Source organism: Lepisma saccharinum, chromosome 16, assembly GCF_977018435.1.
Source record: "Lepisma saccharinum chromosome 16, izLepSacc3.1, whole genome shotgun sequence".
Classification (NCBI taxonomy): domain Eukaryota; kingdom Metazoa; phylum Arthropoda; class Insecta; order Zygentoma; family Lepismatidae; genus Lepisma; species Lepisma saccharinum.
This window is the reverse complement of record NC_139244.1, coordinates 1,640,855-1,654,712: the sequence shown is the minus strand read 5'-3', so window position 1 is coordinate 1,654,712 and position 13,858 is coordinate 1,640,855. Positions and strand designations below refer to the sequence as shown.

The window sequence follows — 13,858 nt, the reverse complement described above, 5'->3', positions numbered from 1 at the left end:
AGGTTTGTAATGGAAATTAAAGACTAATGATACATATTTCAACGTTAGATAACTAACCCGATTCACCCTTACATGTGACCCGATTCACCCGAACTCTTAAGGGTGAATAGGGTCATGCAGAGTTGAAGTTTAAATGCTACGTGGAAAAAAATAAGAGACGTTAACAAATTATAAATTACTGGAAATCATAGATAAATGATTACTTTATTACCATATTACCGATAATTTTAAATTTAAATGAAATTATACGAAATATTTACATTGTTTCATCTTTTACCCGATTCACTCTAAGTTACCCTATCAAGAACAAAATAGAGAGAGAGAGAGAGAGAGAGAGAGAGAGAGAGTAAGAAAGAGAAACTCGGAAAAAGAGAGTAAGAAGAATAGAAAAGGAGGTAAAACTTTGATAGCGTCCCAACACCTCTCACTCGTTTATTTCGTCATTTTTAACATTCGTACTTACCTATTCTGCATTGCGAAAGATTCTTCAAGATACTATTTTGCCTTTTACACGAAAAAAAGTTCAATTTGTGACATAAAGTTATTAAACCATTGACGTTAGCCCCAAAAACCATCCACGGGTAGCCCCACAAGCCATTGACGTTAGCCCCAAAAATTCACGATAGCCCCACGAACCATCACGGGGACGAGGTATGCCTACGAGGTTAGGTTAGGTCTGTTAGGTTAGGTTCCATTAGCACTCATTTCGTTCAATTTAGCATATACGGACAACATCGGTTTATCTCGATGAAAGAAAATACCATCAAGAACTTCTAAATGCTACAGAAACTCATTTCGGTAAGTAGTTTCTTGTGTAAAAATGAAGAAATCCGTTGGGACTCTATCGAAGTTTTACCGAAAAGGAATATAAGAAGAAAGAGAAAGAAGAGGTGAGAGAGTAAGTAAACAATAGTAAGAAAGTGAGAAGACGAAATGTAGAAAGGAAGAAACAGAGAAACAGAGACATGGATAGAAAGAGATAGATACGAAGGAAGAAATAAAGAAAAAGCAATAGTGGAAAAAGAAAGAGAGAGTAAAACAGATGGAAATACAGAGGTAGAGAGATATAGAATGACACGAGACAGGAATAGGGAAACAGATAATCTTAGTAGCCACCAATGGGAGGAAGGCCCATATGAAAATATCCATCCACCCTCAATGAGCGCACTCGAAGAGAATCCCATGCCTCCCCGATGGCGTATTTACAAACCCTTTAGTACTGCAGAACCTCTAGCGATATTTGGCTACTGATTGGCTGCCATTCCGGAAGTTGATGCAGCGTTCCTTCAAGTTAACGCTAGATGGCAGGGTTCAAATTAACAGTGTAGATTTCAGATATCCATCCCAACTAGATAAGAAACCCATTTACAATGAGGTTCATTTCTTAGCAAAATTATTTAAATTAATGTTTTAGAAGACAGAAATCGGAACTCTTCTTGAAGTGAATGATTTTTCTATTTAAAGTCACATCAGTGCAAACATTGTAACTACCAGTGACTATTGAGAAAATTATGTATATCCAACATATAACATTTTAAACATTATATTTTATTATATAAACGTATATTTCTTAACATAATTTCGACAATCTGATTACAAACTTTATTACTATATAATCACAAGGCTTATTTTTCCATACTTTTGCTGTAAATGAAGAAGCAAGGAACAATAGACACGGAACATAAACACTTCCGGTGCACACAGCCAACAAGAAAGCGTTATATATATATATATATAGCAGCACTATAGGGTTTGTAAATACGCTCCCCGATGGCATAGTCGCCTTGTAACCAGAGGGTCCCGGGTTTGATACACGATGGAGGCACAAAAAACCTTATGGCCAAATCCCTCTTTGTGAAGTTACTAGTGTTGCCCACGAGACGAGACTTTGGCCTGTCTCGTCTCGTGGAAATGCTGTGAAATGCTGTCTCGTCTCGAAAATATTCGTTTGTCAAAGGGACACATGATCAATCTCGTCTCGTCTCGTCTCGAATTTTTAAAAGCCTGTCCCGTCTCGTCCCGTGGGCAACACTAGAAGTTACTGGGTAAGCCAAGCTGCTCGCCCCTGATTAATACAGTCGAGTAAGGTGTGTAGTGTTCCTTTCTTTTGGCATGCTTCCCTTCTTTACTCTACCTCCTGTCGTAATTTTCTCTACCATTTGTATTTTCTGTTTGTTCAAGTTCCATCGATATAAAGTAATTAACAGAACAATTTCATTTTGGAAGCTTGTTCTATTCTTATTGACGCTTACATGATATTCTCCGTCTCTACCCCATCTTCCACAGTCGTCTCCTTCGCTGTCTCTCCCCCTCTCCTCAAACCTTAGACGTCAGAAGGGTCTAGGGGGCGCCCAAACAACAAAAACGACACAAACAAATAATATATTTGCCTTATTTCATGTCAAGGGGAATGTCAAAAATGATTTATCCCCAGAAAATATCTTCTCCCTCTGTCTCCTCACTCATATTTACTGCTTCTCTCTCTTTCTACCCCCTCCCCTCTCTCTTAGACGCAGACAACAACGGAAGATCTGGGTAGCAAAGGGGTACGAAGCTGAACAGTTGGGATGCCAGCACAGCTTAGTGTAGTAATCGTAAATACTTGATGTGGTTATTAAAGAACTTGACACTCACGACCTGGACCCTTGCAATTATGCAACCTAATTTACACCTTACGTCACCAGCTTGAACACCTTCCAAGAGATCAATTTTCTATAAAACGAACAGTTATCAGAAATTATTCTCTAATGAAGAACTACTGTGATTCAACAACCACTTTACCTAAGTTTAATAAACTTGTAAACATTTCTTATAAATTGTTTCATGCACTCATAGTGTCATAGATAGCACAAAAATCGCTCTCTCTTTTGTCCATAATCTCTCCCATAAACACTCCAATCTAATTTGAAGCTCCATTATAATCGTCCCTTTAAAAATATGATAACGTCGAAGAAATATAAGTAGTACAAGAAAACCTGAACGTGGACAAACGTAAACAGAATCTAATAAAAGGTGCAAGTTTGAAGAACGGAAAATTAACCAGGTTTCTTCCTCTCCAAACCATCATTGGGTAGACCAACCAAACCTTCCATATATTTTCTCTTGACAACCAAATACCTTGTCTAATTTTGGGACTGTCCGCTGCATGTGACTTCTATTCCGAGAATTACGTAACGAACCGTGGTGGTACATTTCCACCGGCCGTTGCTGATTTTACGCCTACTCACTTCGCAAACCAAATATACACACACGAGTTTATTTTAAAAACGAATAGGTCAAAGTGCCAGCATAACTGAGCTATAGATAGCAACTTCACTTATCAGTAAATTCATTACATTTGACGTTCATATTTCTAAAACTTATTTATACACATATTAACTACGATTGAAGATTTTCCTCTAAAAGGGACGAAATGTCGAAGAAAATGGAATTCGTGTTTCGAAACTTTTTACCGAGCACGAATGTAAACGCAGTATTTCACACTCATATGTCGGTACAGTTCGATGCGGAAATATTACCAAATTCTCTCTCCACCGTAATGTCCATTCACTTTGGTTTTGTGCAATGCAATGATAAATTCTGAAGCAATTAAAACATTTGCAACAGCATGCGTACAGTCAGTACAATGTAAGAAGACAATTAATGAAAATAGAAATGGACAAATTGTTATTATAGCCTATTTAGGTATGCATCCAACTGTACAATTATATTATAGACCTAACATGTTCGTAAATTAATGAAGACAATAACAGCCCTCAGTTAACACAAATGTAAAGATTTTAACGTAACAGATAAATTGTATGTGTTATTAATGCAGTAGTTAAATTTATTACGGTATCATCGTCCAAAAATGGCGGTAGTTTGAATTGCAGTGTTGTTGGTTCACATCAAGATTGTATTTATTTAATAATAAAAGCACTTCAAAATATTTCATATATATCAGAAAAGATTTTAATATCCGAATACTTAAACTTTAATTCTCCCCCCTCCTCATTACAAGAGCCTACAGTCTACATGATTGCTTAATTACGCATGCAACTATTATGCTCAGCACATTAGTAGAAGGACAACACACATTAAGCGCTGTACTTACCAACGTTGGATGTGAATCCCACAGAAGTAACGAAAACTGTGAGACTAAAAGTCTCTGAGAACATAGTATATTCTCACAGATCTATCTAATTTTAGATTTTGGCATCAGCGCTAAAAAGATTTGCCAAACCCTCGAGGGTATGTTCCATCAAATAAAGTGAAGTTTCCTACCACCTACCGGAATTAACGTGAACTGCAGCTAGTACATTTTCACAATAGATGTCAGGAGCATCGTTTCATGCGTCCCGCATGAGAAGAAGGGTTGCCAGGGATATTATTTTAAACATACAACGTAGGAATCGCAATATTATCTCCCCTTTCCTCTCTCGCTGATCTTGTTCATATGCAGTGCCGCCAACCACGGGGAGGTCTAAGGGGGCTGAAGCTCCCCCGAAATCCTATAAATATCTAATTTAAATAGTGTATAGTGGTAATGAATCTTACATCCTTAATCGGATTAAACAATACATCGAAAAGCAGGCCCCTATGGCGGAGTGGTTAGCACATCACGCCACGGCGCTAGGGGTCCTGGATGTTTGTAAGTGTCCATTCACCAATTTCATCATGTTATCACTCATTCTCTCTCATCTTCGCAAATTAGCCAAAAGTGGCACTAAAAGCGAAGTAAAATAAACTAAATCAAATCAAATCATTACATCGAAAAAAGTTTAGTATATAATAGATGAACCAAGTTATATTTTACCATTTGATCCAAAGAATGAATGGATTCACAGCTCTCAAAATATATCTATAGTTTCCTTTTTGAGAGGTCACACAATATAAACATTTTGAGCAAAATTTGGCCCTTACTTTTGAAGCCCTTTCAACGGAATGTGAAAAAGTTAATATTTCAGTACACTAACTGTACAAAATGTAAGAAAAATAATGGACAACGCTTATGTTGCATATTCACTCATACGGTGGATCGAGTAGCAAAGTAATAATAATGATAATAATAATAATAATAATAGTAACAACAATAAATTTGGATTAAAATTGGTTTATTTTTAATAACATATAATAGTTATTATTGTAAAATGACAACTATAACCGTGGTAATAATTATTATTTTCATTATTATTTCTACTAATCAAGTTTTATCAGTAGCCTACCGCCCTCTACAAATATTTCTAGCGACGCCTGTGCTGATAAGGGATGAGCCCACCCCGAAATAAAAGCTTGGCTACAGGCCTGCCGCCAACATTGGAAAAAGAAAATGGGTGGTCTGAATCATTTGTTTTATAATTTTATGAAATAATATACGTCACAAGTAGGCTTTTTTCATTTGTTTCTTGGTCAGAAAATATAGGCTTTTAGAACCGTTTCAGCCCGTATTTGAGAGGAAACATTAATTTTCTAGTGGTTGTTTTTTTCCTATATCAGCCATGTCTATTTAATAACTTCTTTTTGCGTGCCTAATCCTGGAAAATTTATGAAAAATCTGTCCATGTTAATAAATTTAAGTGCCTATTTTATATTTTGCGGTGCAAATTTGCCTGTCTATTTTCAGTTTGTAATGCCTACCGCTCCTCATCTTTCCTCCCTTGCTCTCCTAGTAATGATGTGACCTCGGATAGTGTAATAATATAGAATACTAAAAGTATCCTATAAATTTATTGAAATATTTTGATAAATTTCAGTCAGTTATTAAGCTGTGAGAAGTCTTTGAGTGTATAATAAGTAGGTCTCGGAAGTTGAGGAAAAATCCTTCTTTTCCCTAGTGTCCGAAGACGGGGCCCAATATAATATATGTTCATTTTGGGTCATTGTAGGCCAGAAAATGGTGGGTTTTATTTGTCCTTTTTTGCCTTTTTCGGCGTTTTTTTGGCTTATTGGTCCATTTTTAGCCTTTTTTAGGTCTTAACAGCTTTTTTTTGCAACTTCACCTTCTTTCGACTACGTTGTTACTGCCCATTCTCAATTCGAATCATCATCAGTTCATCATTTCTTAAACATCCTTTCTGTAGTAAATAAATAAAAATAAATAAATATATTTGAACCATTCCTGAAACGAGAGAAAAACATTTTTGGACGACTAAAGCAGGTACGGTACAAGGTCCTTTAACCGTAACTTGTCTGGAAGGTCGCGCTGTAAAGCCCCTATCACACGGAACTGGATTTCCAGTAGGTATGCCCTAGTTGGCGCTGTACAGGCTACCAATTTGCTAGTTTTCGCCTCACACGATACTTATCAGCGTACTTGTCGACAGACTTTTGTTCCCATACGAGGGAAGTTGTAATGGCGGCCGCGTGAGATGTAAACAATGTATCACTTCACATTTTTAAAACCCGATAACTATTCAACCGAGAGGAATAACGTTTCGTATAAAACGTTATTAGGTACAAAACAATGGCGCTGCTTAAATACATACTTTACAACGTTTACTGTACACGCATGGAAGAATATTTTAGTTGTTTCAAATGTAAACACCGTGCACTCAGCATAGATGGTGTAACTCAACGCGCCTTTCATGCTGTATACGTTATACATTGCTGGAGTAACACTCGGAAACCATAGACAAAAGCGCTCCTTTGCACACACACAGATTATCTTCACATGGCGAAACTTTGCTCTGATTGGCTGTTCCACAGAATCCAGTCGAGGAAAGGAAGTAGCAATTAGAACATGTCCTATTCCTCCAAACCAGTGAAGCAGTCAGCCAGGCGGCCATGATTGCTACCTATAACTTGACAAGTTTAAAAACAAGACGCTGCAATCCATTGTTTGCGCACCTCACATCACATTTCCCCACTCCATTGTCTGCGGCGACGTTCATTCGCAGTGTTGCAAACTGGAGGGAGCTGAATCCTCTTAGAATTTTCAACGAAATTTGAATGTGAAAGGCATGAATTAGTATCCCATCACCTACGTTACCTATTTATTACGCTAAATTCTAAATACATTTGGATATTTTCCCTTTAAACCTTAAATGAATTAAGTTATATTAGGGATATTTCTTACCAGCATAAGAAATGTATGAAATAAAACGATAGAAAAATGAAAAATATATAAACGATAGAACTGAGCTCACCTTCTAAATGTTTTCCAGTTCTCCTTCTTCAGTTTCACTCTCCCACTCATCCGAGTCTGTGTCTAATGATGAATCTGTATCCGTGTCTGAATCGGCTTCACCAAGTCTAATTATCAGTTCATCTACACGCTCGTCCATAAGTCCATCTCTTTCAAAGTAAGAATCTTGCAGCCAAGAGTAAAGAGCATGAACATTTCAATGCTTTAGAAAAGAACACAGGCAAGCGTGTTATCAGATTGCGTTCTCGTAGTGATTGTTGTACGATAAACAAACGAACCACCACCCCACTCGGTTTAAAAAAATTAAAAAAACAATAAAAACTGGACACTGCTCGATGTCGCATTCAGAAAATGAAGTAATTCGCCCTGTAGTTTCTCTTCGTTATAAACCTTAACGCACGTGCGTAATACTACAGTTTACGATCGGCGCACCGCACGCATTTTCAAAGGCCGGATTAAATAAAATGAACCACTGATATAATAGGAGCCTGCATGCACCGTCACGCTAAACAGTGAAAATTGTTTGTCATATTTGTTTTAGCTTAATTTTGCTGAGTTGGCACCACTGGTACTCTCAACACCAGACCAGTGAGTACAAGAGTGGTGGGGAGGATGACGTAATACGAAGTGCTCCGCAGCGATCTGCGCATATCGGGACTTAACTTGTCAGGCTATAGAAAGTTACTTCAGCGCCAACTAGGGCATTCCTACCTGAAATCCAGTTCCGTGTGATAGGGGCTTAAGTGGCAACTTTATCTTGTTTTGAAGCTTTCAGCACGGTGTATACGACCAGACAGCACGCGCCTGCAAAGATCTCAAGTCAGATAAGGAGGTGCCGCACATATTCATTAAATATGTAATTAGAATTGAAGTTATTAATTAAATTGGATCACATTTATATGTCTTTTTTCCGTTTTTTAGGTCCTTTTTTGATATTTTTAGGTTTTTTTTTGGCAATTTATAGGTCCAATCCGAGCCCTAATAATGATAAACAGTAGCAGCGATTAGGGGGTTCACTTTTGCCCCCACACTATGCTAAACCTTAGATATATGCGCGAGAAACCTCCCCCCAGTTTTTGGTACCTTGCCCCCCCCCCCAAGTTTTGGAACCCAATCGCCTCCAATGATGATGAAACATCATGTTTTATTAAGTGCAGAGACTTTATTCTGAAATAAAATATAATAACAAGCATATTAGTGGGTGGCCCATGTAACATATTTATAAAACAAGAAGGTAAAAGACCCTTGTGAGTGCAAGAGGCTCACCCATTTTCCTCACTTAGAAGAATTGGTTCTCACCAGGGGTGCCCATAGCGGGGGATTAAGGCGCAGATTTTTTGGGGGATTTTTTCCCTTCAAATAATATAAAATTAATAATTTATATATTTAAATATATATATGTAAAAATGTTACACCTTATATGCACCATATTTAATCCATTAGATGAAGAAAAGAAAGTGTTTAAGGATATTATCGAAAGAGGGGAGGGGGTATCCAATTCTTACATATTAGGCCTTAATCGACACGTGGGTTCTGGGGGGATACTGAATTAAACGTTGGGGGGAGGACAGTATCCAACTCTGTCTTAGATTATAGTGGGTATTTTAGTTAGAGGGGGATTGAGCATTACATTGAGGGGGTATCCAGTTCTTGTGTATTGCTATTGTCTTATAGACTACTGTTCCGAAAATTCTGGTGGAGACTGAGAATTTTTTTTAAGGTGGAGGCAATATCCTCTCTTCAATGTCAACAGCAAGTCTAAAATTGGCATGGAAATTTTGGTGGGAGGATTGAGTATTAAATTTAAAGGGGGGAGATAGGAAGCTCTTGATAAAGTGTTAAATCTTAGATTAGATTGCCAAGGGAGTTCTGTATTGGAGAGAGAATTCGAACATTCAATTTTGGAGACTGTATTTAGCGATATGGTATCCACATATTTTCGACCCCGAACGTGTGTAAAGAGAAGCTGGAAAAGAGCAAATATCGCGGGATCCTAAGAAAGTATTGACACCCCATTAAATTAATATTCTTGAAAGCCTGCAAAGACATGGATGTAAAAATTTTCTTGCATGCTTCGCTCGCAACGATATGCTGCGTGGATGCGTGTTTGGCGCTTTACTGAAGAGAATGTGAAGTTTTATACTGCATTACAATACATAAGCGATATTCATTAATAACATCACTTCTTAACATATAATGCTTAGTGTTAGTACGCTGCTTAATTTAAAGCAGATGCATGATTTGGAAGAAAAATATATCGAATCCGCATTTCTAACTTCTTGTTACATGAAAATTGTACTTTAACAAGTTACATTTGCACCGAAGATAAAATCCATGAATTATTGTTATGAGTTAATAACATATATTTACCCCAAGAAAACGTGGGTGGGGAGTGGGAGTTCTTTGAAGGAAAAACCGTCTTATGTTATTGCCCTGAGCTTAAGAATGTCTAGCTAGGGTTCTGTAACGACTAGCGAAACAAAAATTGAATCGGCCATACGCATGGAGCATGTTATTTGGTTTGCCAAGGTTGAATTTTCTATCTTTATCTTAAGTTGTGTAACAATTTATGTTAAATACTCAAATTGTGAGTTTTAGAAACCCACTCACAAACATTATTTAAATACATCTTTACATAATTTAATTTACTACATTTAACAAATCAGTGTGTTAGTTTTAACTCTTTTTCTAAAATTGAACAATTATAATAAAAAATATGGACAGTTTAACATGGTATTTCATTCAAATAAACATAATTTATTATGTATTCAACAAAAATATTTTGTGGGGATTATGATGAACAATTTTAGGGGCGGTCTTGAGAGATGGGCACCCCTGTTTATGAAGGAGGGGCAGATCAAGTATAGTGTTCAGTAAAGCTGAGAAAAAAAAGTTACTTTCGGTAGACACACTGTCGTAATTAAATACTCTGTGGGGATTACGATATGGTTTGAGGGCGCCAATGATATGATTTTCTTGGGGGGACACATATTATATGATTAGGGGAGACGCATGACATGATTTTGGGGGGGATTGCGCCATTGGCCTTGGGGGGGATGGGCACCCCTGGTTCTCACAAATAATGAGCTTCTTGTGTGCCACTGTTCTTCAGATCGAGAATCCAATATTTCCAATTTTTCTTCAATTCATCTGAATATATTTTGTTTTCATTCGTTTGTTATTAATGTGAGATGTGGTGTTGGTGTAATACCAACTTTTGCGGCACTTTAAGAAATAAATAAATGAATAAATAACCATGTGGATATACAAAAGAAGCCCTTAGCAGTTGTTCTTACTAGATCGTAGACGTAATGTGATATTATGTATGTCGTTGACTTGGGAAAGGGAAGGAAACATCTGTGGTCTCCGTCAACCAGTGGCGTAACCAAGATTTTTTAAAGGGAGGGGTTACGTACACATTTTTTAGTAGTCAGTCCTCATTTTTGTGCCTATGACGTTATTTTTTAAGGAATACTGGGCCAAAGGAGGGTATGACCCCCACCAATCCCCCCTTTGGGCACGTCAACGGTCTCATCGTAGCATGATTGCGTCTGTAACACATATTGTGAAGTTGTAGCGATTACTTTCACAAAAATGTTTTAAGATTAGGTCCCTCAGAATTCTTCTAATAATAAACCTAAATGCTCTCGTAGTTAGGTTAAGTTCTGTTCGCATTAAAATAATATCGATAAATGCTTTCTAAAGAAAAAGGTTCTAAATTACCTGTACATTCATTCCCACTAATCATAAACTTGCATTTCTCTCGTCTTAATCTGTTCTTAAGATTTATAACATCCTCCTAGCAGACGAATTACGTGGCAGCAGCAAATTTGACGCTTATTCTTACTGCTGACACGTGCGTGGCAGCAGACTCGGCCATGTTACAAATCTTAAGAACAGATTAAGACGAGAGAAATGCAAGCTTATGGTTAGAGGGAATGAATGTACAGGTAATTTAGAACCTTTTTCTTTAGAAAGCATTTATCGATATTATTTTAATGCGAACAGAACTTAACCTAACCACGAGAGCATTTAGGTTTATTATTAGAAGAATTCCGAGGGACCTAATCTTAAAACATTTTTGTGAAAGTAATCGCTACAACATCGCAGTATGTGTTACAGACGTAATTGCATACATAGCATGATGAAATCACGATAAAACAAAGACCGAGTCTACTGCCACGCGCATCTTTTTTGAGGTCCCAGCAGAAAAAAAACGTGGCAGCAGACACTGCCTTGTAACATCCTCCTAGCAGACGAATTACGTGGCAGCAGCAAATTTGACGCTTATTCTTACTGCTGACACGTGCGTGGCAGCAGACTCGGCCATGAAGAAAAACATTAGCTGCTTCCAATCGGCACAACAGTTGAGCAACTTTTGGAACGCTACCACTTTGGATACAAATGCGACAAATCTTTTGCTACCCTGTATCATTTTTCCCAGCGCTACTTTTCCCACGACACCATGTTTTAACATGGCGGCACTACAAAAAAGTACCCAACGCCCATTACATTTTGCACAAATGCCCATTTTATGGTCATTATGGCTTTAAATGTACCCTTGTACCACCTAAAAACAAACTCCCCTCCCCCCAGGCCAGTGACGTCCGGTGACGTGGCGTCGACACTTGGGAAGCAATCAGTGGCGTGCCCAAGGGGGGTTGGTGTGGGTCATATCCCTCCCCCCTTTAGGGCCCACTTTCCTAAAAAAAAGGTCAAAAACAGGAAAAAATTGCAAAATGATGAATGAGTACAAAAAAAAAGTACACGTAACTGTCACCCTCTTTCGAAAATAAAAAAAACGATTTGATTTGACTACTAAGCCAGAGATCCAAGGTTCGAATCTCGGCTTGGCCATGGGTGTTCTATGTGTGTGTCCCTTCATCAATTTTATCGTATCATCCTCGCGATTAGCCAAAATTGGCGGAAAAGCGATGTAAAATAAACCAAATCAAGCAATCAATCAGTGATTTGATTTTTGTTACTTAGCGTCGCTTTTTTGTCACATTTAGTTAATCGCGAAGATAATACGATAAAATTAATGAAGGGACAAACACAATGAACGCCCAGGTCGGGGTTCGAACCCGGAACTCCTGGTGTCGTAGCGCGTTGTGATGATATTTGATTTCGTTGTTTCAGCCCCTACAGCAGACGCGTATGCTACTTCTTAACTCTTTATCCAGCGCGACAGTTTCCCAATCCTTTAGTGGTTTGTCTATGCTTCCAAATGCCCCTCTCCAAATCAGTTTAATCTGAGGAATACAGATACGGCCATTGGTGCTTCAGTTTTCTGATAATTTCTCAATGTACACTGGCAACACCTGAGAATTTGCACACTGTAGGCTGCTGAAAAGTCCACGGGAAATTTTGTTCCTTTATTTATTTGTTGTTTTTATTTATAAAATTTGATGTGACATATATTAACAGATGTGTTCAAGGTAAGTGAAGATGCACATGTGACATTCACGATAAATCTGATTACATCAGGTGTGTTATCTAAATGTTAGCCGGTAGAAGTGAAAATCTGCTAGTATGCAAGTGATGCGTCCTGTGAATATGATGTTGAACAATGTCGGGTGGAGTTGACAATGCAAGGTCAAAAGCTCGTAGAAATGATTTCTAATGCAATTACGCTCCAATCTCGGAGATGCAGGAAGTAAGTGCCACGCTGACATTGCCATCGAGACACATTGAGGCGACTGGGTGAATCTTAAGTGAAGTAGGGAAAACCATCAGTTTTGACGAACGAACTTCCGTTCAAGCAAGAATAACTGTAAAGTGCAATTAATAACGAACTTGTCTGGAACTACAAGATCTGGATGTGAGTGGTTTTGTAATGATGTGAAGAAGTGTTACTCTTGTAAGAAGCAGTGATTTTTTCCCCCCTATGTTCTTTTCATGCACAATTCTCGTGTACATACCGTACAAGAGTAAGTTCTACATTTTACCAACTTCGTTGGGTCCGGTGTACGAGAGTCCTCCTTCACATGTGTGGAAACATTTGAATTAAGCATAAACATTTAGTATTTTCAAGACGGTGGCAAAGAGTTTTAGAACGTGAAGATGCTGGGATCTTTAGAATGTGTTCAGATTCCAAATTGTTCCTTTTCTTGCTGTTTCTTGTACTTTCATTTTTTTTCGTGTTATTTCATTGCCACTGATTCGTCACCGCTATTGCCATTTCCTCACACATAACCAATCTTCCCAAACAATAAACAGTTGATTTTTCACATTAATTATATGTTTTGTTGGCATGTTTTATGCATTATCATTAACTTGTAAGTTATGTTGTTAATAGGAAACCATATGAAAAGCTGCACCCGTATAACCACCAAAATGCATACTAGTACCCTCTCATTTTGTGTAAGTTCTGATTGTGTAATGATTGTTACAAGTTTGGGTAACAGTTTCATACATCGGAGACACATTTAAATCGGATATTTTGTCTTTCTCGTGGTTAGTACTTACCAATTATGTATTGCGGAACATAGTGGAAGGTGCCATTATGCTTTTTCCACGAAGACAAACACTTTTCTTCTAAAATAAACCATTTTCCTTAATGCTACGGAAAGCCCGTCACGGTGCGATATCGCTTGCTTTGCGAATGGTAACGCTTCTTTTGTTTTCGAATATCAATGTTTCCAACTCTATTGTGCATGAAAGTTGTAAAAAACCGGTGATCACGTCTGGAAATTGTACATTTTGATGAAACATTGTTCGTTAGCCCCAAAAACC

General features: G+C 37.8%; 1 protein-coding gene across 2 annotated transcripts in view; it reads right to left on the bottom strand.

Annotated features, from left to right (window-relative positions):
* Window positions 1-4,134, bottom strand: part of Msp300 (Muscle-specific protein 300 kDa) — a 609,326-nt gene extending 605,192 nt beyond the window's left edge. For both annotated transcript variants that reach the window (XM_083137559.1, XM_083137560.1), the window contains exon 1: window positions 4,094-4,134. The gene's annotated coding sequence lies outside the window, so the exon portion shown is untranslated. The remainder of the gene's footprint in view (window positions 1-4,093) is intronic.
* Between the last annotated feature and the right edge of the window lie 9,724 nt (window positions 4,135-13,858).